The sequence below is a fragment of the Nicotiana tomentosiformis genome, chromosome 11 (genome assembly GCF_000390325.3).
Source record: "Nicotiana tomentosiformis chromosome 11, ASM39032v3, whole genome shotgun sequence".
Lineage (NCBI taxonomy): Eukaryota > Viridiplantae > Streptophyta > Magnoliopsida > Solanales > Solanaceae > Nicotiana > Nicotiana tomentosiformis.
Window position 1 is genome coordinate 22608909 of NC_090822.1, and position 6053 is coordinate 22614961.

Here is a 6053-nt window from a genome sequence, read left to right on the forward strand (position 1 = left end):
ACGAGGAAATATATTCCATAATAAGTGTAGTAAAAGTGCAATTACCATTCGGGCTTTGTCATCATATTCCAGGTTATTGCTCGATGATCTTGGAGGACTTCATGTGCAATATTGTCACGACCCAAAATCTGACTAGTCCTGATGACACCTAACCCAATCCGCTAGGTAAGTCAATTAATCACTAATCAATTCCAATAATAATTAATAAAATAATTAAGTAAAGAAATATCTGAATCTAATACATTCCCCAAGAGCTGGTAGTACAAATCATGAGCTTCTAAGAATAGAGTTTACAAAACGGAAATAAAATACATACATAGTCTATTTGAAAAGTACATAAATAGCGTTTTATAGATCTAAGGCTACCACGAACAAGAGGCAGCTACAACCAGGACGCAGGTACATCTTCAATCCACCTCCCACCGAACACAGCAACATCAACAGCCAACATCTGCACGCAAGGTGTAGAAGTGTAGTATGAGTACAACCGACCTCATGTACTCAATAATTAACAAACCTAACCTTAGGTTGAAAGTAATGACGAGCTACAGAAAGGTCGGGTCCAACACCAATATTCCACGATAGTTCATAACAACATAGTACACGTAACAAAAGAGTATCTCAAAAATAAAAGGCTCAGTCCATTCACAGTTTCCAGAAAAATAGGCATTTCTTTTCAAGTATCTCGGTGAAAATCCAAATATTTTACCGAAAAGCAAAAATACGAGTAAGTTTGAAAATTGTGATTTTTCCAAAAATCCTTTCAACAAATAGTAAGATGCTTCATTTTCAGATAGCATGAGGAAAGTACTTCTCTATGCCTACATGTCAATATACAAGTAAAATCATAAATGTCCCAAAACTGGGAAGCAGAAGGAAATGCATCTCTATGCATGTATCTCAAATACGCATATCAAATGCAATGCATCTCAAGGATGAACTCATGTACTCACACTCTCAGAGTACTCAATCTCACTGACTCATATTTTCTCTCACTATGCTCAGCAGACTCAATCACTCAGTGCTGTACAATTCCCGCTGCGGCGTGCAACCCGATCCCTATGTATAGTTGACTGCGCTCACTGGGGGTGTGCAGACTCCTGGAGGGGCTCCTTTCACCCCAAGCGCTATATTACTGTGGCGTGCAGACCGATCCCATAATATATAAATAGCCATAAGGCTCGTTGCATCGTGCAACCCGATCCATATACATATACAACCTTAAGGCTCGTTGCGGCGTGCAACCCGATCCCATAAATGTAATCAATATATCATGCTGCGGTGTGCAGCCCGATCCCAAAATATCACTCTAACTCAGGCCCTCGTCCTTACTCAGTCATCTATCTCTCCAGTATCACTCTTGGGCTCACAATGTCATGAAACTAGCCCGACAACAATGATATGATGTATCAATAAATAATAACTGAGACTGAGGTATGACATGAATGCATGGATATGACTGAGTATGAAATATCAATGAAATCAGTGAGGTGACAGTAAGAAACGACCATTATGGGTCCAAACAGTATCGGCATAATGCCTAAACATGATATCTAGCAAGATTGACAGCTTAACTACTTTATCACATAGTGAAAACATGGATATCAAAAAAGTAGGACCACTATACAGTTCCATGGAACACAACAGAGTCCTAATTCACATGGTGCACACCCACACTAAGATAAGAAGAGTTACTTACCTCGAATAAGCCAATTCCAACACCGAGCAAGCCAAGCGATGCTCCAAAATGCCATCCCGTGTGTTCCGACCTCCGAACGGTACGAAACTAACCAAAAATAACTCAAATACATCAAACAATGCTAAAGGAACCAATCCCGATCGAAAAGATCAAATCTTGAATCAAAAGCCTAAAATCGGCCAAAAGTCCAACCCAGGCCCGTACCTCGGAACCCGACAAAATTTACAAAATCCAACAACCCATTCAATTACGAGTCCAATCATACTAGTTTCACTCAAATATGACTCCAATTCGATGTTCAAAACTCAAAAATTCATATTATGAAACTTTAGGCCAGAACCCCCAATTTCCTCTTTACAATTCCCAATCCAATTACCAAAAACGAAGGTAGATTCATGAAATATAATCATAACCTAGTAGAGAACACTTACCCCAATCCTTGTGATGAAACTTGCTCCAAGAATCGCCTCAATCTGAGCTCTATATCGATGCGTCGTGCAGATCGGTCCCATAATATATAAATAGCCATAAGACTCGTTGCGTCGTGCAACCCGATCCATATACATATACAACCCTAAGGCTCGTTGCGGCGTGCAACCCGATCCCATAAATGTAATCAATATATCATGCTGCGGCGTGCAACCCGATCACAAAATATCACTCTCACTCAGGCCCTCGGCCTCACTTAGTCATCTATCTCTCCAGTCTCACTCACGGGCTCACAATGTCATGAAACTAGCCCGGCAACAATGATATAATGTATCAATAAATAATAACTGAGACTGAGATATGACATGAATGCATGGATATGATTGAGTATGAAATATCAATGAAATCGGTGAGGTGACAGTAAAAAACGACCACTATGGGTCCAAACAGTATCGACATAATGCCTAAACATGATATCTAGCATGATTGACAGCTTAACTACTTTATCACATAGTGAAAATACTGATATCAACAAAGTAGGACCACTATACAGAGCCATGGAAACAACAGAGTCCCAATTCACATGGTTCACGCCCACACGCCCACACGTCCGTCATCTAGCATGTGCGTCACCTCAATACCAATCACATAACACGTATTTCAGGGTTTCATACTCTCAACACTAAGACCTCCGAACGGCTCGAAACTAACCAAAAACAACTCAAATACGTCAAACAATGCTAAAGGAACCAATCCCGATCCAAAAGATCAAATCTTGAATCAAAAGACCAAAATCGGCCAAAAGCCCAACCCGGACCCGCACCTCGAAACCCGATAAAATTTAAAAAATATAATAACTCATTCAATTATGAGTCCAACCATACTAGTTTCACTCAAATCCGACTCCAATTCGATGCTCAAAACTCAAATATTCATATTATGAAACTTTAGGCCAAAACCCCCAATTTTCTCTTTAAAATTCACAATCCAATTACCAAAAACGAAGGTAGATTTATGAAATACAACCACAACCGAGTAGAGAACACTTATCCCAATCCTTGTGATGAAGATTACTCCAAGAATCGCCTCAATCCGAGCTCCATAGCTCCCAAAATGTAAAAAGTACGAAACCTTCGAAATAGAGTACTATATACACTGCCCAGACGTCCTCTTTCACGAACGCAGGAAGACTATCGCGTACGTGATGAACAAAATACACACTGCCACAAAAGACTCTACGCGTTCGCGATTCACCCCATGCGAACGCGATGAACACTGCTACCAAAGATTCGCGAACGCGACTGACCTTACGCGATTGCATAGAAGAACGCTCAAATTCCCAGCTGCCAACCTCAACACTACGCGAACGCAATCCTCTATACGCGAACGCGAAGAGAACTTTCCCCAACTCTACGCCAACGCGGGACATACTTCGCGATTGCAAAGAACAATTTGCTGCTGCTATCAAAATGCACTACGCGTTCGCGACACTTGCCATGCAAACACGATGAAGAACTGAGATACTAGAAAATAACAGAAGACATCTGTACCAAAATGAAGAAAAATGATCCGAAATCAATCTGAAACACGCCCAAGCCCCTCGGGACCCTGTCCAAACATACCAACAAGTCCCATAACATAACACGAACCTACTCAAGGCCTCGAAACACATAAAACAACATCGGAATGATGAATCAGACCTCAATTCAAATTCAATGAATTTTGAAACTTCAAACTTCCACAACCGATGCCGAAACCTATCAAATCACGTCCGATTGACCTCAAATTTTGCAAACAAGTCACATTTGACATTAAAGACCTTCTCCAACTTTCGAAATCAGAATCCGACCCCGATATCAAAAAGTCCACTCCCAGTCAAACTTACCAAAATTTTAACATTTGCCATTTCGAGCCAAATTCAACCACAGACCTCCAAATCACAATCCGGACGCGCACCTAAGTCCAAAATCACCCAACGGAGCTAACGAAACCATCAAAATTCCAATCCGAGGTCAAATGCTAAAACGTCAAACTTGGTCAACTCTCCCAATTTAAAGCTTCAACAATGAAATTCATTCTTCCAATTCGATTCTGAATAACCTGAAAACTAAAATCGAAGATTCACACAAGTCAAAATACATCATACGGAGCCACTCACGCCTGTAAACTACCGAGCGAAGTGCAAATGCTCAAAACGACCGGTCGAGTCATTACAAACACATCTTTAGAGAAGTTAATAATGTGGTTGATATTTTGTCTAAATATGATTGTGCTAATAATAATACTTCTCTCCTACTACGTTTTACTTTAGGCAGAATACATACGGAGACACCTGAAGTTGGAACTATTTTTCCTTTAGACACTTAAACCGTCTTTTTCCATCTGAACACATTTCGTAGGCATATAATGTACCAATTAGACAGTATTTTTTCGGGCTTATGAATTCACCAAGCGCGTGCTTGCAATATCTGTCTACGTGTAATTAATAGCTATTAAAATCGTACCACATCATTTAATTGTCCACTTCATCTATATAGTCTTATTTCCAATCAACCACAAAAATAAACGAAAGACCTAAACAAAATTATCTCTGTTCCTTTTCCATCGATGGTATCGAAGAAACCACCATTACTTAACAAGATTCTTCTTCTTTCTGTCTATGGTGTTGGTATCTACTATTATGTACTGATGTCTTGCGGTGTTTTCAACGGTTAATGTCCAATCTCTCCTTTATTTATTTTCTATTGCTACAGTTAGGCTTCTTTTATTTATGTTTTTGATAAAGCTAGGGTTTTTTGGGGTTTTCCTTTGTGCTAGTCCTTTGGCGTTTATCTAAGGGAATATTATGAATGACTATATTTTAACTAGTTTTCACCACGGGGGTACATTTATCGAAGAATCTATCCCAATATACAAAGGGGAATTAGATGCCTTTTCTGTTGCTTTTGATAAAGACCATTTCAGTCTTGTGGAGTTGTCCGCTTATGCTAAAGACCTTGGGTATACAGTTGTCGAAGGGTTTTTTTTTTGTCAAAAGGAAACAAATGTTGAATTTATCCAAGTCGTATCTGATTTTCAATTATTTGAATTTGTGAAAGATTTGTAACATGGTGATATTTTATGTTCATTTGAGTCATGTGGTGAGTCAGCCTGAAGTACTCGAAAACTCAAGTGGTCTTTTATTGTAACGACCCGACCGGTCATTTTGAGTATTTGCACTACTCTCGGTGGTTTGAGGCCATGAGTAGCTCTGTATGATATAGTATGACTTGTGTGTATTGTTGATTTCGGTTTTCAGGTGATTCGGAATTAGTTTGGAAGAATGAATTTCATGTTTGAAGCTTTAAGTTTGAAGAATTGGCCAAGTTTGACCTTTGTATATTTGACCCCGAAATGGAGTTTTGATAGTTTTGTTAGGACTGAATGACGATTTTAGACTTAGGCGTATACCCGAATTTGCATTTGGGTATTTCTAGAAGGTTTCGGCACTATTCGGCGAAAGTTAGAAATTTAAAGGTTTGGAATGTTCATAAGTTTGATCGGGAGTTGACTTTATTGGTATCGGGTTCGGATTGTGGTTCCGGGATTTGGAATAGATTCGTTATATCATTTGAGACCTGTGTGCAAAATTTGGTTTCATTTGGAGTTGGTTTGATATTGTTCGGATGCTTGGTTGTAATTCTAGAAGTTCTAAAAGTTCATTGTGATTTTCATGTGTTTTAGTGTTCGATTCGTAGTTATAGATATTATTTAGGCATTTTGATCGCGAGCGAGTTTATATGATATTTCTAGAATTGTGTCGATATTCGGTTTGGAGGCCCTAGTGCTCGAGTGAGTTTTAGATTGTTTTGTTAAGAATTTTGTGTGATGGTGCTGGTGCCATCGCAATTGCGATGAGCAGGCCGCAAATACGGCCATCGCATTT